The 24,131-nt window shown below is 37.3% G+C and overlaps 1 protein-coding gene across 1 annotated transcript in view; it reads left to right on the plus strand.

The window, feature by feature from the left end:
- Positions 1 to 24,131, plus strand: part of LOC128606937 (voltage-dependent calcium channel subunit alpha-2/delta-1) — a 109,726-nt gene that overhangs the window by 24,952 nt on the left and 60,643 nt on the right. The window lies entirely within an intron of this gene.

Here is a 24,131-nt window from a genome sequence, read left to right on the forward strand (position 1 = left end):
TTCGTTTAGTGACATTATATTTATTATCTTAGAAATATTTCTAAGATAAACGAAGGCTATCCTAGTAATATTATGTACATGAGCGTCAAATGAAAGACTGGAGTCAATCATCATACCAAGGTGAAATAAGACCTGAGCCAGGAGAGGGCCATTCCCTTAATGCCAACAACGTTTTCTAGTCTATCAAGGAGATTAGTATGATCAATGGTATCAAAACTTGCACTAAGATCAAGCAACACAAGTAAGAAGGTAAGTAACAAGTAAGGAGACACAACCCTGATCAGGGGCCAGTAGTAGGTTATTTACCACTTTAACTGTCTGTCTGGTTTTAAATTAATAGTCTGTATTTTTGTCTAATATTTTACATTTTGCCAATTAAATAATTATGAAATCATCGCTACTATATAATGACTGTGTGCATGTTTCTGTTGTGGTCTTATTCCTAGTTAATTGTACTACAGTATTAAATTAGAACCTAGGATTATTTTTGTTATTTTCAATTATGGTGGAGTGATTGATCTAGCAGTACTAAGAGATTTTTTATGTCAGGAGGCTCTCCTTCCATGCTGTTTAAAATACTACCAATTTGGTTTGACACCACTCACGTTCTAATTTTAGAGTGGTCTGTTTTAAGGTGCGTGTGTGATCATTACACCAGGGTGCTACCTTTTTCTCTCTAATTATTTTTTCTTATCTAGCATGTAGAAAATTGACTCTAAGCATTTGTTCACATGATCAAGTTTTTTGGGATCAGATGGTGATCTAATCATATTTGATAAAAGACAGCATGAGAGCAGATGACTTGTTTGTTCAGAGCAGTATCAGTCAGAGTGGGCATTAAAAATGCTGTGAATTGAACTTTGACTCATGGGCAAACGGTCTCTGTGTTTAGTGTTCCCAGAACTGAAGTGCTATCACAAACGAGATTTTCTACATGGTCACTTCAGTGCTCCACTGCTTTGACATGAATGCCTTTGAGTATATGCAGTTCTTGGCATCTTGCGATCATTATAATGACCACACTCAGTGATACTGCTCTTTGTGCTCAGGTTGGCCATCCTTGCACGCTTTATTAAAGACACTGTTTAAATGCATTAATATGTTTTATCAGGTTACTTGTAGGAAGATGCTGTGTTTCCTCATCTTGATATTTTCAGATCACAGTTTGTATTCTGCTTTTGCTTTGATTGCAATCATTGATTGTGTAATACATCCAGATTGCTGTAATTTGTCACTGTTCATTAGAGACAATGTACTCTAGGCTTATCTGATAGAATCTTTGGATGTTGGTCCCAGAGAATTTGTATGAGTATGAATAGTATGAGTAAAAAAGCACAATATTAGACAGTACAAAAATAGTGCATAGTTAGCTAGCTACAAAAGCAACCCTTTCTGGGTTTAGCTGTGTATTCAGATATAGCTTACAAGGATGACTTTGAGGCTGAACATATCATTAATTAAAAGCATAAAAAAATCTGTCAGAGTAGGCACTGCTATACAGGTGTGTGTCTGCTTGCATGCACTCACACTGGCACATTTTGGATCATGATGCTACATCACAATACCAGTGAATAGTGTGTGTGTGCGCATATCTGTGGAAGATGGAGCTTTGATGGAAGGGTTGGATTGATGGTCTGAGACTGAACGAAGACAAGGAACTCTTCTGGTAGCAGACATAGCAGAAATTAATTAACTGTGATTTCCAAAATTACATCACTTAAAGTCTTTTTAAAAATTGTATTTATTTATTTGTTTATTAATTTCTTTTTACAGAATTTGTGCCTTTTGTTGTAAATGCATGCATATTAGATGATTAGGCAAGACAGGCACATCACAATCAGAGAGCTTTTTAATGACAATAATACCCTATCCCAGTATCACATAATACAACTAGATGAATTGAATAAAAACAACACAAATTGTGGATAAAGATGTGCTTGTGAAATGGTGGACATCATAATTTTTTAACAGAAAGAGTGTAACAGTTTCTATCAGTCTTTCTTCTGTTATCAGCTGCCACTGGCCATCTTAGGCTACAAGACTCATTTCTGTATTTTGATATGACAAGACTTGCAATCAATCTGGAGAGAGATTTGATCATTTATTGTCTCACACTAGAAGATTATTTGTCACTCAACTCCCAACTTGGAAATTTGCTTCCGATAAGGGATAGAGAGAGACTGAAAAGTAGCCATGTAGTTCAAAAATAAGTGGGCAATAATCATGTCCATCTGAAGACTTCCTGTGAGCCAGGAATCTGGCCAGAAATGCTGTCCACTCATTTGTCAAATTTCTGGTTTTAAGCCATGTGCTGCTAACTCATTGAACTCCTCTGCTATTCCTTTGATATTATTATCTCTATTTTAAGTGGACGAGTGAGCTGTGTAGCTTTATTTCTGCAGGTGTACGTGTGTGCATGAGTATGCATGTTGTCAGGCGGTGTAAGAGATGAGGCGGATTGATTAGAGATTCTGTGCGTCTGTAGCAGATGCTGCTGCTCGTCCATCCTGTGAATATCCCACACATCAAACAGCAAAGCAGACGAAAGCTTCCACACACAACACACATATTCATCAGCAACCACAAGCAAGCATTACATAGTGAAAACGTTGCAATGTATTTCCAAAATGTAGAGCTGTTTTGCTTGCTCTTGAGTAAATCTTGCAACGGTTAAACTGACTGCTACCTTTACTGATGCTGATGCAGGTAAGATTACATAATTAAGTTTTACTTTTTTGTTCAAAGAATCCATATGTACAAACCATCAGGGACCTCATTTGTAGACTGAGGCACAGCCACATAGATATACATGTGTGCCAGCTGCACTAATGTTTTAATGGTTGAAAACCCATGTAGAAATATAGGATTGATGACAGTTCTCCACTGGTGTTACTAAAATGAGTTGTGACAGAAGGATAGACACGTGTTAGTATTATCTCAGGCTGTTTTCTGTGCTTCAGCTTAACTCTCTTACATCAAACCAAGCTGTGCACAGAGGACAGTTAATTAGACCACTGGGACCCATGTGACAGCTGCATGATATTCTCATTATTCTGTTATTCTCCCCCACGCTGTGTCCTTTGTATTCTTTACCCATGTAACTAATAATCCTGAAACACTACAAAAGGGAATTTGATACTTCTTGTTACTAGGGTCGAACAATATAGAGAAAATTTGCACATTCAGATATATTAATTTATTTACATTAATCCTAGTCAGGGTTGTGTTGGATCTTGAGTCTATCCTGTTGACACTGGGTGCAAAGTGAGAATACACCCTGGATGGGTCATCAGTCCATCGCAGTGCATCACAGTGCATCACACATTCACACCTATGGGTTATTTTGTGTTAGCTTAATGGCTTGTTTTTGGGAGGTGGGAGGAAACAGTATAAACCACCATACCATCACATTGGAGACCATCATAGACACAGGGAGAACATGTGAAAATCTGACCAGAAAGTAACCTGAGCTCAGGACCAAACTGAGGACCCTGGAGCTTTGAGGCAGCAACATTACCCACTACACTAATAGTATGCCCACACATTGTGATATACAGTTTTGTCATATGTAGAGTGATGTTTGAAAAACAGAAAAGGAGCAGTAGGGGCAGTCAGGGGTTTGGTCTCTGGACTACTAATTGGCAAGTTATGAGTTTGAATCTTAATTGTACCAATGTGTCACTGTTGGTCCCTTAACCTTCAGCTGCTCAGTTCAGTTGCATGTTGCTTTGCATAAAACTGCAATATGAATAAATATACATGTGAATGATTAAAAACATAATAAAGAACAGAGAAACTATTCGCAGTTTATGTTAGCAATCACTCTAGCAGAGGAAAAGGTTTGTTTATGTAGGGAATAAATGCAGTAATTATTGGTTGACCTGGCATAGTAATTATATTTATTTACTATTGCTCAACTCAGTACTAGCAGTTAATAAATAAACCATTTTGATTAGACAGATAATTGAACAAGAGATGATTGATCTCATGAAACAATGTTTATCACGTCTGGTGTGTATCAGTTGTTATACATGCCTCCCTGCTTTATACAAATTCACTCTAGGATCCTCTGTTTAAATGCTGTTTGCAGTTGATTTCCAACAGACAGGTATTACACTTCTGAACAGTGTCTGGCTGAATCTCAAATACTACTTTATTGAACATGTAGTGCACTAGGTAGGATACAGAACACCATTATGTAATTTACTTATATAGTAAATAGGAAGCCATTTTAGATTCCTAGGTGCACACTGATTTTGAAGCTGATGGAATTGAATATAACTGTTAAGAAAACATTTCAGTAGATATGAAAAATATGAACTCTAAAGAAATTTACTTGAAATATTAAAATTTATAATGAAATGATGAAGGAGACATTACTCAGTGGGTACTATTGCACATGTTGCTGTTTAATTTGCTAATCCATCTGTATGGATTTGCAGGCATTAGATGAATCAGTGTACAGACACATCACAGTAGTCATAAGCACCCAGCTGAGGCATCTTTATATCCCTGCCAGTGTGTTTTGGCCTTTATGAAAGGCCATTGGACCAAATGAATGTGTCCCTAGAGCACTGTTAGTCCAGTCACAGCAACATAACTCCACCAGCTCTAATTCACTTCAGCTCAGCCTATTGGCACATTCACGAAATTGGGGGCTTTGCATTCCCTGTCTGCTTTATTGGAGACATCCACACTTTCTGAGCACTTCCACAGATGTCACTACTCTTCTTTTGTCTTATTTTCTTCCATTCACTGTAAAAAATAATTTTGAATTTAGAGAAAATACTATGAACTTTACAGTAAAAAACTATAAAACATATTTACAGTAAAATGCTGTAATATCTTACATAGTATAAAATAACACATAATCTAGTACATTTGCTTGTTTGGTTGATGCAGGATACAACTGAGCTGAAGGTTAAGGGTCTTGATCAAAGATCCAACCTGGCAGTTTGGTGGTGGTGGGATTTGAATATGCTATCTTCTGATTTATAAATAAAGCTATCTTCTGATTCATAACCACAATGAAATATTTCAATCATTTATTCAGCATTAAAAATCAATAGATGTGATATTCTTCTGTGGAAAAGGTAAGTATACCCCTGGCCTCAGAAGCTAGTATTGCCCCCTTTAGCAGAAATTTCTTGTAGGTGCTTTGCATAATTGTCCGCCAGTCTCTGACATCGGGTTGCTGGAATTATTTGACCACTCTTCCATGCAGTATTCTTTCAGTTGCAAGATGTTTGAGGGTTTTCTTGCATGAACTGCCTGTTTCAAATTCCCCCAAAACATTTCAATGAGATTCAAATCCAGGCTTTGACTAGGCCCTTCCATAACCATACATTTCTTCTTTTTGAGCCATTCCTTGGTGGATTTGCTAGTTTGCTTAGGATCATTATCCTGCTAAATGGTCCACTTTCAGTTCAACTTCAACTTTTGGACAGATGACTTCACATTATCTTCAAGCACTCATTGATATGATGCAGAATTCATATTTGTAATCATAACACAGTTGTTATGAGGTGCTTCTCTTGAAAAGCTGTCTTTAGTCAGTGTCAAACATCTCTATCTTTGATTCATCTGTCCAGAGTACATTATACCAAAAGGCCTCGTCTTTGCCTATATCCTCACTGGGAAACTGTATTCTTGCTCTAATGTTCTTTTAAACAGCCAAGGCTTTTTCCTGGCATGCGTCCCATGCAGGTCAAATTTGTGCATTCTCTTTCTGATTGTATAAGCATGCACTTTGACACCAATAGTTGCAAGACTTATTAGCAGATCCTGAGATGCAAGAACAGATACTCAGAGGGTCTGCTTTTGGGCTCAATTTGCTGGCATGGCCAGTCCTGGACAAATTGGCAGTGTAGATGATTTTACTTACAGTGATGTATATGATGTATTTCAAATAATTTGGAAATCTTTTTAAATCCCTTGCCAGGCTCTTGGGAATCCACAACCTTTTTTTTTCTGAAGGCCTTACAGAATTCTTTAGATCTTGGCATGATGACACCACACACCTCAATAGCAAAGTGAACACCAGACACTAGATATGAGAATGGTATAAATAAGACAGGATCTACCTGCACTCCCTAAATAGGTTCTAACCACTGGCACCCAATCTTGAATGCCTGATTCTAATTTTATGTATTTGAAGCTATGAAAAATGTAGGGGTGTACTTACTTACAGTGCATCCGGAAAGTATTCACAGAGCTTCACTTTTTCCACATTTTGTTATGTTATAGCCTTATTCCAGTATGGATTAAATTCATTATTTTTCTCAAAATTCTACAAACAATACCCCATAATGACAACGTGAAAGAAGTTTGTTTGAAATCTTTGCAAATTTATTAAAAATAAAAAACAAAAAAAGCACATGTACATAAGTATTCACAGCCTTTGCCATGACACTCAAAATTGAGCTCAGGTGCAGCCTGTTTCCACTGATCATCCTTGAGATGTTTCTACAACTCGATTGGAGTCCACCTGTGGTAAATTCAGTTGATTGGACATGATTTGGAAAGGCACAAACCTGTCTATATAAGGTCCCACAATTAACAATGCATGTCAGAGCACAAACCAAGCCATGAAGTCCAAGGAACTGTCTGTAGACCTCCGAGACAGGATTGTATCGAGGCACAGATCTGGGGAAGAGTACAGAAACATTTCTGCAGCATTGAAGGTCCCAATGAGCACAGTGGCCTCCATCATCTGTAAATGGAAGAAGTTTGGAACCACCAGGACTCTTCCTAGAGCTGGCCGCACGGCCAAACTGAGCGAGAGGGGAGAAGGGCCTTAGTCAGGGAGGTGACCAAAAACCCGATGGTCACTCTGACAGAGCTCCATAGTGTCTATGTAGAGAGAGGAGAGCCTTCCAGAAGAACAACCATCTCTGCAGCACTCCACCAATCAGGCCTGTATGGTTGAGTGGCCAGACGGAAGCCACTCCTCAGAAAAAGACAGCCCGCCTAGAGTTTGCCAAAAGGCACTTGAAGGACTCTCAGACCATGATGAAACAAAGATTGAACTCTTTGGCCTGAATGGCAAGCGTCATGTCTGGAGGAAACCAGGCAATACTCATCACCTGGCAAATACCATCCCTACAGTGAAGCATGGTGGTGGAAGCATCATGCTGTGGGGATGTTTTTCAGCGGCAGGAACTGGGAGACTAGTCAGGATCGAGGGAAAGATGAATGCAGCAATGTACAGAGACATCCTTGATGAAAACCTGCTCCAGAGCGCTCTGGACCTCAGACTGGGATGAAGGTTTATCTTCCAACAAGGCAACGACCCTAAGCACACAGCCAAGATAACGAAGGAGTGGCTACAGGACAACTCTATGAATGTCCTTGAGTGGACCAGCCAGAGCCCAGACTTGAACCCGATTGAACATCTCTGGAGAGATCTAAAAATGGCTGTGCACCGACACTCCCCATCCAAACTGATGTTGCTTGAGTGGTCCTGCAAAGAAGAATGGGAGAAACTGCCCAAAAATAGGTGTGCCAAGCTTGTAGCATCATACTCAAAAAGACTTGATGCTGTAATTGGTGCCAAATGTGCTTCAACAAAGTATTGACCAAAGGCTGTGAATGCTTATGTACATGTGTGTTTGTTTTTTTGTTTTTTTTTAATAAATTTGCAATGATTTCAAAAAACTTCTTTCATGTTGTCATTATGCAGTATTGTTTGTAGAATTTTGAGAAAAATAATGAATGTAATCCATTTTGGAATAAGGCTGTAACATAACATAATGTGGAAAAAGTGAAGCGCTGTGAATACTTTCCGGATGCACTGTATATAAACACTCAGCAAAAAAAGATACATGCTTTTTTTGGCAGAGTATTTTAAATATAATTTTGTAAAATCCAAATAAGGTTTACAGATGTTTATTGGAAAAGGTTTAAACAATGTTTTTCATGCTTGTTCAATGAACAATTATTGCACATGCACCTGTGAAATATTCCTTAAGACACTAACAGTTTACAGGCAGTAGGCAATTAAGATCACAGTTACAATAACTTAGGACATTAAAGAGGCCTTTCTACTAACTCTGATAAACACAAGAAGAAATATGCTTAGGGTGCCTGCTCACCTACCTGAACATGCCATCGTCCTGCTGCAGGGAGGCATAAGAGAAATAAACTGCAATGTCCATAATGTAAGATACCTAAGTCTGTGCTACAGGGAGACAGGAAGCTGATCGTCCTTGCATGTAACCATGTGTTCCCCCAGCCGTGATCAAGAATTTGCACATGAAACGAGACATTTCAGTCTACAGAACTGCCATTTGCTGGATGTTTTTTTCTTTATTGCACCATTCTTAATAAACTCTAGAGACTGTTGTGCATGAAAATCCCAGGAGATCAGCAGTTATAGAAATACTCAAACCAGCCCCTCTGGCACCAACAATCATGCCACAGTTAAAATCACTGAGATCACATTTTTCACCATTCTGGTGGTTGATGTTACATTACCTGAAGCTATTGGCCGTATCTGCATGGTATTGTGCATTGCATTATTGCCTCATGATTGGCTAATTAGAAAATTGCATGAATGTGTAGATGTACAGGTGTACATTCATTCATTCATCTCCGGTAAGATCTTCATCCTGGTCAGGGTCACAGTGGATCCAGAGTATATTGCGGGAACAGTGGGTCTGAGCTCATTACACTTTATTAGTATTCAACATTCAAACAACCTTCTCATGACCTCCTCAATCCATCCCATCATTCGGATCATCTTTCTGATCCTTTTTAATTGGGATATCACTCAGACATGCATGGATGATGAATCAAACATTAATGATATTTTTACTGGGTTGTCATATTACTCAGGTTAATCTCTCCAGCTGAGAATCTGTAGAAATAAATTAGAACAATTTGTCACAGGATGCTGGGTACTGTGAATTGATTTCTAGCCTAGCAGATGTTTGACCTCGCTAGTGGGGCATGAGGGAAGTATCTGTCTCCATGTTTCAGTGGCTTCATTAGAGAAGGGCAGTCAGTAAGTGGGAATGTGGCCTCAGGCGTTCTGATTAAGGGAATGGATACCAGTCACACTGCTCTCTCTTGTCTGACAGTTCTTCATTTATGATCATGTAAACCACTCACACTAAATCTCTATCATTTTTCTGCATTAAAATAACACTACTTTTTAATGTTTCTTTGCTTGATAGCTTCAGGTACTGTAGGTCAACTATAGCAGCTATAAACAGTCATTCCCTCACCAGCCTCTTTTTTCTCTGTTTCTTAAAGTTACTGCAAAGTCCTCTGTCCTGAAGACCTTCCCTTGTCAGAAAGTTAAAAGTTACAGCTTTACATCTGATTATTATAAAGTGCTGACGCTGGAGACACATACTAAAATAATAAACAAAAATAAACAACAACAACAACAAAATCACCATATCACAAGTATACACATTTTAAAAATATATATTTATGTTGAGCATTCAACCATACAAGTCCCTGTATTTGTAGAAACAATAACATACTAGAACAGGCACATTAATTTAAACCTGAAATACTATCAGAGCTGCTGTTATCCACAATTAATTAAGACCCTTTGACTAATCAGAATTGAGAATTTCAAAGTGCTGAGGTGTAAATAATGAACAACTAATGATATGTTCAATATTATAAAGTTATTAGTTAATAATGTACACCGATCAGCCTTAACATTAAAATCACCTGCCTAATATTGTGCAGGTCCCCTTTGTGCCACCAAAACAACTCTGACCCATCAAGGAATGGACTCCACAAGATCTCTGAAGATGTGCTGTGATATATGGCACCAAGATATTAGCAGCAGGTCCTCTAAGTCCTGTAAGTTGTGAGTTGGGGCATCCATGGATCGGACTTGTTTGTCTAGCACATACCACAGATGTCTGATTGGATTGAGATCTGGGGTATTTGGAGGCCAAGTCAACACCTCAAACTCTTTGTCATAATCGTCAAATTATTCCTGAACATTTTTTGCAGGCAGGACACATTATCCTGCTGAAAGAAGCCATTGCCATGAAGGTGTGTACTTAATCTGCAACACTGTTTAGGGAGGTGGTACTCAAAATAACATCCACATGAATGCCAGCACCCAAGATTTCCCAGCAGAACATTGCCCAGAGAATCATACCTCTGCCACCTTGCCCTCTTCCCATAGTGCCTCCTGGTGCCATCTCTTCTCCAGGTAAGTCATGCACACATACCTGGCCATCCACATGATGTGAAAGGAAATATGATTCATCAGATGAGGCCACGTTCTTCCATTGTTCCATGGTCCCGTTCTGTGCTCAAATGCCCATTGTAGGTGCTTTTCACGGTGGACAGGGATCAGCATGAGCATTCTGACCGGTCAGCAGCTACACAGCCCCATATGCAGTGATCTGCGATGAACTGTGTGATCTGACACCTTTCTATCATAACCAGCATTAACTTTTTCAGCAATTTGTTCTACAGTAGCTCTTTTGTCAGATTAGACCACACGGGCTAGCCTTCACTCCCCATGCACATCAGTGAGCCTTGGGTGCCCATGACCATGTCGCTGGTTCACCGGTTGTCCTTCCTTGGACCATTTTTGATCTTCCATTTTTGATCTTCCACCTAGTTGCATAGCCATCACAATTTGGCCCTTGTCAAAGTCACTCAGATCCTTACGCTTGCCCATTTTTGCTGCTTCAAATCAATTTTAACACATCAACACATCAACTTTAAGAACTGTCTGTTCATTTGCTGCCTAATATATCCCACCCCTTGACAGGTGCCATTGTAACAAGATAAACAATGTTCTTCATGTCACCACTCAGTGGTTTTAATGTTATGGCTGATCAGTGTATATACACATTTGCATATTTATAAACATTTATCCGATAAATTCTGAAAACGAATGGTTTGAATTAGGGATGCACCGAAATGAAAATTCTTGGCCGAAGCCGACACCGAATGTAACGAAAAACTTGGCTGAAAGCCGAGGGCCGAATACCGAACACGTTTTTTCACGTTTTTTCCATTTATTTTGCCATTTTTTCACCATTGCATTAATTAAATAGTCAAAATGTGATTTTTACTATTTTGTCTTGCTTTTCAAAGAAAAAATTAATTACAAAAACTACAACAAAAAAGTGCATTAAAATGTGCATTGACAAGAGTGCAAAAAATGGTTCTATTTTGTTATATACGGCTGATTATATTCGGGATATATACCACTCGCGTCCCTGTACACCTTGCAGAGTATTATAGTAGATATAGGATTTGTCTGCCTGCCCTTAAATAACTACGTCTTTACCTGCTTCCGTACTCTACTCCCTTACGTCTCGCGACGTGACAGAAACATGCTCCGGAACAGAAAACCGAAAATGCTTTTTTTGCTATTTTCGGCCGAATAATTTCGGTTGCCGAACATTCGGTGCATCCCTAGTTTGTATAGCCATTAATGATCAATAATGGTCAAACGAATAGCTATTAATGATCAATATATTAATAAAAGCCATTATAAAGCATTACTGAATAAGCGGCAACAGACGAGGTTGAGTATAATACTAGGTTCCCTGACGTAGCACAAAGCATTTGTAACCACAAAAGTGACTGTTAGGGATCAAGCCATGCTTTTAAATCAGCAATCCAAGTCAGCTGTTAGCTCCTCTTATAAGCACTGAGCTGGAACATGTCACAGTTAACCTCTCAAGAGGCTCAAAGCACAGCAATTGTTGTCACGATGTACTTTCCAGCATGCAGCCCAGAAAATTAAAAAAAGGCACTGCAAATGGCCACTAATAACTTAAGCTCAACTCATTACAGATGAATGCATTTTAAATGCACAAATTGTGAAAGATTTGGCTATAATAATTAGTATCTGAGTAGAATAAAAAATTTGCACTTTACAGTTTGTATACAGCTAGACCAGTTATCAAAATGGTTCAGCAAGAAATCCTTTAAATATGTGAAGTACAGTAGGGAAGTAAATATAGGCAACACTGAGATGCACTTTTACCCAACATTTACATTAACTTTATGGCATTTGGCAGATGTCTCTATCAATCAATACATACTGGTTTACTAGGTCATGTACTAAGAATACCATCAGTCTAAAAACTATGTTGGGGAGGTAATATAGTAAGAAAAGCACACAGAAAACACAGGTTTATTTAATTTATTTTTTTTAAAGTGCTAATTTAAGTACTTTAGGAAGAGGTAGGTCTTTAGATGTCAAACTAGCAAGTGACAAAGTGACAGATAGCCATTCATTTATTACATGCATGATACAGAGCTTCAATTTCAGTGCAAACAATAAAGTGACAGTACAACAAGTAATAACTGAATTGAGATTTTCTCAAATCTATGCACATAAACTACAAACAAGTGAGCTGTTACGAGTAGAAGTCAGGATTAGAAAACAAGGTTAGATTAATGGTTCCTTGTTCTTTGTTCCTCAGGGGGAACCCTTAATGTTTCTATATAGTGCATTTCAACAAATAGTTTAATTCCAGAGAGGAATCACTCCTTTTTTGGAAGCTAAAAATCCTCAATTATCCAAAAAAAAACATGCAGATCTCAAAATCACAGCCATACAACTGGTTTGGTGCATTTGGACACTGCAGTCAAAACTTATTTGCATAGCAAAACCTTCTTACAAGGGACAATTACAGAAATGAACATATACATTTAAATCCCTAACAAGCAAGCCAGAGATGACAGTGGCAAGCAAAAACTCACTGAGATGACTTGAGGAAGAAACCTTGAGAGGAACCCGACTCTTCTGGGTGAAACCAGATTGTGGGAATATGAATTATTGCTCTTCTACAATTGAATAGTGTAAAGTCTAACATTATGTGTGTTGAAAGGATGTTCAGTATGAGCAGATTGTGAATAAGAGTCCTGGGATAAAGTGGTGGTTTGTACAGTAGCTATACAGTGAGGGAAAGAAGTATTTGATCCCCTGCTGATTTTGTACGTTTGCCCACTGACAAAGAAATGATCAGTCTATAATTTCAATGGTAGGTTTATTTGAACAGTGAGAGACAGAATAACAACAAGGAAATCCAGAAAAACGCATGTCAAAAATGTTATAAATTGATTTGCATTTTAATGAGGGAAATAAGTATTTGACCCCCTCTCAATCAGAAAGATTTCTGGCTCCCAGGTGTCTTTTATACAGGTAACGAGCTGAGATTAGGAGCACACTCTTAAAGGGAGTGCTCCTAATCTCAGCTTGTTACCTGTATAAAAGACACCTGTCCACAGAAGCAATCAATCAATCAGATTCCAAACTCTCCACCATGGCCAAGACCAAAGAGCTCTCCAAGGATGTCAGGGACAAGATTGTAGACCTACACAAGTCTGGAATGGGCTACAAGACCATTGCCAAGCAGCTTGGTGAGAAGGTGACAACAGTTGGTGCGATTATTCGCAAATGGAAGAAACACAAAAGAACTGTCAATCTCCCTCGGCCTGGGGCTCCATGCAAGATCTCACCTCGTGGAGTTGCAATGATCATGAGAACAGTGAGGAATCAGCCCAGAACTACACGGGAGGATCTTGTCAATGATCTCAAAGCAGCTGGGACCATAGTCACCAAGAAAACAATTGGTAACACACTACGCCATGAAGGTCTGAAATCCTGCAGTGCCTGCAAGGTCCCCCTGCTCAAGAAAGCACATATACATGTCCGTCTGAAGTTTGCCAATGAACATCTGAATGATTCAGAGGACAACTGGGTGAAAGTGTTGTGGTCAGATGAGACCAAAATGGAGCTCTTTGGCATCAACTCAACTCGCCGTGTTTGGAAGAGGAGGAATGCTGCCTATGACCCCAAGAACACCATCCCCACCGTCAAACATGGAGGTGGAAACATTATGATTTGGGGGTGTTTTTCTGCTAAGGGGACAGGACAACTTCACCGCATCAAAGGGACGATGGACGGGGCCATGTACCGTCAAATCTTGGGTGAGAACCTCCTTCCCTCAGCCAGGGCATTGAAAATGGGTCGTGGATGGGTATTCCAGCATGACAATGACCCAAAACACATAGCCAAGGCAACAAAGGAGTGGCTCAAGAAGAAGCACATTAAGGTCCTGGAGTGGCCTAGCCAGTCTCCAGACCTTAATCCCATAGAAAATCTGTGGAGGGAGCTGAAGGTTCGAGTTGCCAAACGTCAGCCTCAAAACCTTAATGACTTGGAGATCTGCAAAGAGGAGTGGGACAAAATCCCTCCTGAGATGTGTGCAAACCTGGTGGCCAACTACAAGAAACGTCTGACCTCTGTGATTGCCAACAAGGGTTTTGCCACCAAGTACTAAGTCATGTTTTGCAGAGGGGTCAAATACATATTTCCCTTATTAAAATGCAAATCAATTTATAACATTTTTTACATGCATTTTTCTGGATTTTTTTGTTGTTATTCTGTCTCTCACTGTTCAAATAAATCTACCATTAAAATTATAGACTGATCATTTCTTTGTCAGTGGGCAAACGTACAAAATCAGCAGGGGATCAAATACTTTTTTCCCTCACTGTAAGTCTTCAGTATCCAGGTGACATTTTTTTACTTATGTAAGGGAGAGACTTGGGTATAAACTGATCTTGGAAATGCAAATATTTCTGGTATCCATGTGGGACAATTCACAACAACAGAAGGTGAGTCATAAGTACAGAAACTCATAACTTAGGATGAATCAGATAGGTCTGGAGGGTGAGAGCAGCCGAGCAATAGAAATGTGTCAAGATCAAGCACTGGCATCACATAAAACTACAAAACATATAGTATATGGCTAAACGTATGTGGACACCTGAATATTGTACTTGTTGAACATCCTATTCCAAAACCAAAACCTGGGATTTGAAATCACAACCTTATAATTAGAAGTCCAACATCTTAACCATTGAGCTACCACTGCTCTTTGAAGGGCACTTGAAGACCAGGGGGCACTTCCATTTTTAACTGTACAGATTTTGGAACTGCCACTCACTGGATGTTTTTGTTTTTAACACCAATATATGTAAATTATAGAGAGTGTTGTGCATGAAAATCCCCAGAGATCAGCAGTTGCTGAAATGCTCAAACTGCAACATGCAATCTAAGAACCATTCATAGTTGTCAAAGGGCAAAGTGAGATTTTACCCCTTGCACATAAGCATTTGATTGAGGAGTGCAATAAAACCTATAAAAATATATAGAGAGATATGTTCAGAAGATATTCAGTAGTAATATTTAAGTGTATGCAGCTGTCACTATGTTCAGAGTTTATTCTCAGCAAAAACTTTGCAGAATCTATCCTGTATAACAAATTCTCAAAGTGCTTTACACATAAAAAAAACCAACAACAACTACTTGGTCAAAACAACAAATTCATAATAAAGATATATTAATGAAGCACTATTGAGCTGGTAATAAATCTAGAAGTACTACAAAGAAATACAATCAGATTTAACAAGATGAAAGATTCAAGAAATATAAATAGGGCACATTAAACAGGTATGCTTTAACCTGGATTTGAATCCACATAGCGTCTATGTTCCAGAAGTTTCTAAATGTATAGCTAAATAAAATACTGTAGCTTGGAGGCTATACTGTTGGACTTACTGTTGAATTGTGAGTACACACAAACGGAAACAGCATACACACAGAATATTAAGATGATGTGATATTGTTGAGAAATTACTCCTTGGCAAAATCTGTATGCCAATAATGCAATTACAGTATAATTGAAGCAATAATATACTAGCAGGACTATAGAATATCTAAGGTCAATATAAAAATAGCTAATAATATTTCCCATTACATTTGTGCTACATAAATAGTGGTGGTATTAAATGTGCACTGCTTGTATTTATAGCAGTTCTTCCCAGTCATGTTTACTGCAGCAGCAGTTGTGGGGGATCATTTTGGCATCTTTTTTTTCCCTTAAACAGTGCCTGCCTAGTGATGGCTGCTGACTTAAATGATCATGCCTGGTAAATAATAGAGCCAGATGCAATGCCTTGGAGGTAATTGGATCACTCCTCTAACCTCCTCAGGGAAAAGGGAAAACATTAATGAAATCCATTCCAGAGAATAAACCTGATTCCTGTCTGATATCCACTGGGACAACAAGCAGTATTAATGGAACAACCTCTCTCCTCACTTTCATTTCCATAATTATCACACACCTTGGTTCACAAGGTTATTTGAATGTATCATTTGCAATTGTATCTGTTGTTCACAGTAGCTTATCTTCTTATATAACAATTTATATTCTGCTGCTTTCTTTGGTCTTACTGCTCATTTCCCATGAATAATGGGTCAGTCTTAGATTTACCAAGAGGGAGATATTCTCCTTGTTTTTTTTGTTAATTTTTTTTTTTAATAGGAATAAATTACCTTCATTGTATCTGTTTAGCATGCCCCACTAATCAATCATGTTGCAGGTTTTTCCAGAGTTATATTTATATATTAATTATTATTAATTAAAAAAAAAAACATTCATTTTATGATCCAACACAAAGGAGAGGGATAGCTGCAGGTCTGAGAAAATGGGCGTATCTAAAGATAGGGGCATGTCTAAAGGTATGGGCATGTCTAAAGGTTTCTCATTGGTGAAAGGAAGTTCTTGCTTGGAACTGCATTGGCCAATCACTGTTAACTATATAGATAGGTAATTTGCTTTAGACTGCAATGTTTTATGATCAACACCTCCAGTATTTCCATTGCTTTATTACTTCTCACACAAAACTTTCACGTGTTTTGTTTGCATGCTCTTGCAGTGAAATTACAGAGAAACACAATTGTAAATCATAGCTGTATTACAAGTTACACAGTAGAAATTACCACTTCTATGACAGATATGTTGTTGCTATCATGTGCAGTCAATAAATTGGTAATAGACAAAAAAGCAAATTTCGAACTTATGAACTTAACAGTCTTCTTTTCAGAGATATTAGTATCCTTCAAATAATAATTCAAATTTGTTTTTGATTATTTATGATCCTCATCAACAGTGCCCCAAATTAACTGCTGGTATACCAAGACCAAAACAAATGTGTGCTGGTGATGACGTCAGTGACCCGCGGCCATGCCGTCTAAATTGACCGAGGGAAGATATTTTAAATTTAACATTTTTATTGTCATTATCACCATTCTTACAGTCAAAGAAGGGAAATAAGCTTAGGGATAGTGACTACAAGGTAGTGACTACACCTGTTGTCTATGTTGGACTTGTCACTTCCTGTTAATAAATCTGTTGGCCAATAGCATTTAAGCTTACGGCCCGCTTTTCAGTGGAACAGAAAAAAGACCAATTGAAAAAACCTTTAGACTTGCATAACCTTTCGATATGCCCATATTTTTCGATACGCCCATTACTCCGACCTGCAGCAACCCACACTTGACACAAAGGTGTAATAAATGTCAGAAAGGCTATAGGTGGAATTTATAGGCATTACCATGTTTCATAGAAGTTTGGTTACAGTATATCGGTATTGCTGCACAAGTAGTAACACCTGGGGTCATGTTCCGAGTTATAATAATTTAATACCAAAATTGCTCACATCTGTATTCAGACCTCAGATGAATTTAAGCTCTATTCAGACAGTTACTGTATGTCTGGTGAGATTGACCTAAAACAGAGGTCTCAGTTATGCATGATTCTTACCCTAATTAGATTTTTCCTGTGCTCCAGCAAGGAGCAGTGTTAAGTCCAGCACCACTCTTTGACAATTTGATGCAACCGCAAAATGTAATGATAAAATTCATAAATCATAAATCATGAATATGACATTGTTAATTAATAGTATTGTCCTATTAAAAGGCCACAAAATCTTCTTTTCTGCAGATACAGCATCTTTAATCAGAGACTTTCATTATCTCAAAGATTGATATTTAATTGATTCATGTAAATTAATCAATTAATGCATATTCATAATAATATGAATTATTTACTTAATAATTAATATTAATTACTTAATAATCAATTAATATCACTTTAATTGATTAATAATGAATTCACTTAAAGTGAGCTGTAAGCATAGGGGATGAGTGCTAGGTCAGCTTATCCTTCAAACTATGGCCGCATATTCTTTAAAGCATAGTACATTGAGTTAACAAAAATACATTGCCGTTACTTATTTCATGGCTACATAATTGCTGGTTCATTGTATAAATCCAAAATAAGATTATGTCCTGGTCAAGTGCTCACAGGAAGCAGTGTTTAAATTTGTAGTGGTTAATGTGAGAATTACAGCTAGGAATATTCATGCAACATTCATGTACTGGTGATCTATCTACTCCTATTTCATTGCTTGTCATCTTCTTCTTCATATACAGTATCATCATGTTAGACGTGAATTTATATTAATTAATATTAAATTTGATGGCAAAAACTATTTTCCTTTTCAGTCCACATTTTCTATTGCAGATTGATTTCTCTATTGCTGTATTTATTTATTTATTTTTGCTTAAAGGCAAGTGCTTGTGTTAAAATGTGATGGTCTAGACACTATTGAAAAACCTCATCTCTGAAACTTCTAATCACTAGACACAGTATGTGCCAATCTTGGAGGCATGAACTACACGCAGGTGATCATAATTATTTACTTACTCTGTATACGGAAAACCTTCTTAGCTTAAACATTGACATAACTTTGGACTTTTGGCACCAGCTCTAGAACTCCAGTCCAGGCTGTGACTTATATCTATGCATGGTTCTGTATGTGTCCAGGGGATATCTCCATCTGTGAACAGACACACTCATCTGAATCATTTATGAACTGGTATGCTGCACCAAAAAGCAGAAGCAAACAGGATTTATGACTGACTTCTGTAACTCAATGACGATGCTCAACCAAAGCCTCCCATTAGAACACAATATACCTCGGGCTTTACTTAGTTTATGGCCTGTGTCACATTGCTGTCTGCCTGTGCTTTCATTTCAAAATAGTGGACCAACTGCATTTTAAGGTCATACTCTTACATCTAGGTAATGATGACAAGACTGAATATTAGGCTGTTTGCTATCTGAAGGAAATGACAGGAAAAGATGATGTTTGTTATTGTTAACGCAGTATCTTGTTATAAATTGGGTATAATGAATTAGAATGTCAGCAGTTTCAGCACATCTAGCAGGTTGCCGAATGTGCTGGAAACATATGAGCGCTTTAATGCATGTTATAATAAGATGAATGTGTCTGTGTGAGCTTAGACCTAAGAACATCATTTATTCTTCTGTCGAATGCCCATGGCTAGAATAATTAAGGATTGATGTGGGTGATATTCCAGCAGCACCACTGAGTGGGTCTCTTCCTTCATGCCTGCTATACTCATAGTCTCTCCACACACAGAGTGCTTCTCAGTAATACTGAGAATCTTTGAGCTTCAAGGGTGGTTTGAATATATAAGGCTTTGTGTTAAGAGCCTAGTTTGAATTTGTCTGCTTTAAACAAATCATATCTGACTTGAATTTAGAATTAGGTTTACCAATGTTGAGCTTCTTACCTTCTGAGAGAGAGAGAGAGAGAGAGAGTGTTAATGAATATGTAGATTTGTTAAAGATACATTCACGTTAAACGACCAGTTTGCATTTCGATTACCTGCAAACCATTAATTTGTCATTCATATTTGCAGCAAGTGTGCTAATTGGTGGAGCAGTGGACGTGTGACTTAATGTGATGCCTTTCTACAGCTCAGCCCACTCTATTAATAAGCTGCTCCCTTTCCAGACTGGGCGATTAGACTAGAGTAGAGGTGTTAATGAAACGCCACTTTGCTTATTGAATTACTTCACTGCACTTACTGTAATCAGTGTGATGAATTTGCCAGGGGAAAAATGACTGGCTTGCTGATGGATAGTCATGCTATGCATCTGTCTATTTAGCTATCTGTTTGTCTGTCTGTCTGTCTATCTATCTATCTATCTATCTATCTATCTTTTTTCTGTCTGTCTCTCTGTCTATCTGTCTATCTATCTGTATTTTTGAAGTCAAGGGAAAATGTAACACTTTATTTATTTATTTCTATCTATCTACTGTATCTATCTATCTATCTATCTATCTATCTACCTATCTATCTATCTATCTATCCATCTACTGTGTGCAAAGATAAAGGTGAAAAATAATCGTCAATGAAAAATTGTGGACATTTCCTGCCTATGTTTCCTGCCTATGTTTTTTTTATTTTACTGATATGAAGATTTTTTGTTTTAAATCAGGCTTTCTTTAAGACACACTGAATCATCTTATATTATTTTAAATGATGTATTTGCTATGTATTGTTATTTATTTATTTATTTTTTAATTACAGAAATGTCATCTTGTATCTCACTGTATTGTTAAGTTAAAAAATAATAAGGTTCAGAGAGAATTTTGTCTGGTCTAAGACTCTTACTGGAATCCAAAATGCAAGATCCAATTTGTGACAAATAAGCATGTTCACTATTTTTTACTACAGGTTCATGTTGAATTTTTATCAGCACCATTTACAGTATGGGAAAATTTGCACCTGAAAGAAAATGGTACAGAGCGTTCTTCTCAGCTTATATTTCCCACTGTGTATTTAATGAGTATGGGACATATTTCAGCCTGGGTTTCCATTCTAATCCACATGGGTCGTTACTCCACACACTTTAATCAGCAACGGTTTCAGGGTTGTTATGGCAACAATTGACTATTGGCCAGTAATGTATAGATCTGTTCACCAATAATCTCTCAGCATGCTCAATGAGGATTTATAGAAAAGGTGTCATGATAAAGTGTCATAGAGCTACATCTGTCTTTCTAGTATAGTAGATGGACTATATAGTGTGTTTGTGTGTGTGTTTAAATATTATTATGTGGGTTCAGAAGTGTATCCATGTGTGTGCTCTTGTGTGTACATATGCACTGATTTACTGGTATATAGTGTCTATAAAATAGTGTGATGTGCTTATTATAAATGATAAACAAATGACTGTATGTGTGTGTGTGTGTGTGTGTGTGAGAGAGAGAGAGAGATGGAGAGAGAGAATGATGCTGTGTATTTTTAGTCTCCCAGACTGTGCAGAGGAGGTGAGGAGACTGTTGAATATCAGCCCAGAACCTCAGCACCAGAGTGTCTGTGTGCATGTTTGTGTGTATGTGTATGTGTGTCTGTCTGTTGAAGTAGTGTAAAAAAAAAAAAAAAAAATCTATCTCAATGGAATTGAAAAGAGACTGTTGACATTGAGAATTGTGTTTACACAGTGTTTTAATTAATAACAATTAAGCAAAAAAAATAATAAATAAACCTTGGTAATCACTGGTGGACATGTTGCTAGCATAACTGTTGGATAGAGGTTGCAGTTGATTTTGTAGATGATTTTTAACCATCGTGCAATTTCTGGTATGTAATCTTCTGTGAAGCCTTCTAAACAAATGTCATTTAAATATCATTTTAAATGATAGTTTTCATTTAAATTTTTATTTCATCTAATAATATTAACAAAGACTGAATTTTCCCCCTATTAATGCTTTAACAACCACACTATGTGGTCCAAAAATTTGTGGACACCTGACCATCACACCCATATGTGGGCCTTTCCCAAACTGTTGCCATAATGTTGGAAGCACACAATTGTATAGGATGTCTGTGTATGCTGTAGCTTTACACTTTCCCTTCCACTGGAAGTAACAGGCATTGCCCAAACCTGTTCCAGCATGACAATGCCACTGTGCACAAAGCGAGCTCCATGAAGACATGGTTTGGCAACGTTGGAGTGAAAGAATTCGAGTGTCTTCGCACAGACCCCTGACCTCAACCCCACTGAACACTTTTGGGATAACTGGAACACTGACTGCACCCCAGGCCTCCTCACCTGACATCAGTGCCTGAGCTTATTAATGCTTTTGTTGCTGAATGAGCAAATCCCCACAGCCACGCTCCATAATCTGCTAGAAAGGCTTCGCAGAAGAGCAGAGATTTTATTATAACAGCAAAGGGTGACTAAATTTGGAATTGGATGTTCAAAAAGCACATGTGGGTGTAATGGTTAGTTGTCCTAGTGTATTTGTATATTACACAACTTGTATTTAATACAAATAATTCTCTCTACTTCAAATAAAAAACAAACATATACATGTCTTTTAAATATGATTTTTAAATATATTATTAAATATAACACAACTTGGCACTCCCTGTTGTTACGTTCACACTGCTTGTTTTCCAGGGTTGTGTTGTTTAACAGATTGGATATATGTGTGACAGGAGTATGAACTAAATGTTCTAATATAACTGTAACAGTCCTGTTCTTCTGCACTGCACTTCCTTGCTCTTTCTGGAAGAAATGTGTAATCTTGTCAATCTACTGACCTTTTCACCTGTTCGAGATTGTGAAATAAGGCAGTGTAATTGTCTCTTTACACCACCTCTTACATCGCCAAGATATCCAGCAGTGCTGACTCTAGCTATGTCCAATAATGCAATTTTGAATATTTTTTTTTTTCCGATGGTAGCTTGGCATTTATTATATGCGTTTAAGAATGAGAACAAAGTGCCAAACATGAACTGTTAGCTTAGGTTTTAAATCCATCTGTCATGACCAATGATTGCAAGAAGTAAATGGTAGCCTATAGACCATCAAAAAGGAAAAGCTTATACCATGCATGTATGAAATTGACGCAAAGTACCATAATACCTTTGTGAACTCCCATCCTCATATTCTTATATGTTTATGTTCTTGGAGGTCCTAAGCACCTGTTTATGTAGCTAATAGCTAGAAACAGCCCGGCCTTTAAGGGTTCCCTCAGAGGGACAAGAGAAGAAAATGTCTAGATTGTAATTAAATAATTTTCTATTGTGCATTGTTTATTGTCCAGTAACATATGTATACATTTCAGTTATAGGTAACTATTCAGTAAGTAAACAGGAATGAATGAGTAGTTCTTTAATAAGACTTATCATACTCCTAATAACTACTAAGAACTACTCGTTAATTACTCAGTAAGTATGTTGGCAGACAGTTCACTATTAACGAAGCAGTAGTTACTGAGTCTTAGGCAGCATACTTATAGAGTAATTTGTTAGTGTATGTTAGGACTTAAGATTTACTACAACAATACTATTATGTTATGTTATGTTAAGTGACATACTCAACAGAAAAGATAATTAAATCACAATTACTATGTGTATAAAAATCATCAGCCAAAATTTCCTAATTATGACTGGCCTATTGAAGATTAAGGGCCATATGTAATGCATGTGATTACCCACAGCACACAAAATTACTCACAAATTGTGCTTGCAAATCATCTGATGTTAATATTTGATTTACTGAGCCTGGAGCTTAGTAACTGCCAGTTACTCTGTGTCAAGCACCATACTGTGATGTAACTGTTTCATGCCTGGTGGTCACTACAGTGGACAGCTATTTAAGTTATTATTTTGTATAAGCATGGGTTTTAATGTCAGAATTGCATGCTAACCTCTCTAGTGGATGATAACTCAAAAACGCAATAGATAAATAATTGTAAGTTGAGCAAAAGACATCTTGAACAAAGATAGCATACTCCAATTCAGAATCACTAATTACTCCAGGGTTTTCATTTCAATCCTTCTACAGTAAAGAACTTCTGTAGTAAGTACTTTATTTTTTTTATAAAAATTTTATAAAATCTATAAAAAGATAAAAAATTTTTATCTTTACTTTTTTTTTTATTTACCACTTGCAGGTAAATAAAAAGTGATCACAAAAAGGAACCATCTAAGGAACCATATAACTGCCATTTTTTTCAAACACTGTTTTTGTATAAGCAGTAGATTACAATTATCCACATGTCCACTAAAGTCCACAATATAGGTGAAAATACTTAGTCTTTTTCCATTGTATTTCTATACTTTACAATGCTTTCAATTGTAAAGTATAGAAATAGGAAATGGTCAACCAAAGGGTGAAATCTTGGATCTAATGCAGAGATGCAAGGAAATATAGTATTAATGTTTTTTTTAATTAAATGACTCCCATGTCAGAACAAGTAAATGGTGTGGTGTGCATTAATACCATAACTTCCCAACTGCTTTTAACCTGATGAAAAAAAATTATTTGCTAAATCTCTGTTAGTAAGACAGACATGTATTCAACATATGTCCTTTGTTAATTCATTCATCATTCACTAAGTTTCATACATTTTCAGGAAACTCAACCACTTTAATTTGTAAAATG

The sequence above is a fragment of the Ictalurus furcatus genome, chromosome 4, assembly GCF_023375685.1.
Source record: "Ictalurus furcatus strain D&B chromosome 4, Billie_1.0, whole genome shotgun sequence".
In the NCBI taxonomy this organism is placed as follows: Eukaryota; Metazoa; Chordata; class Actinopteri; order Siluriformes; family Ictaluridae; genus Ictalurus; species Ictalurus furcatus.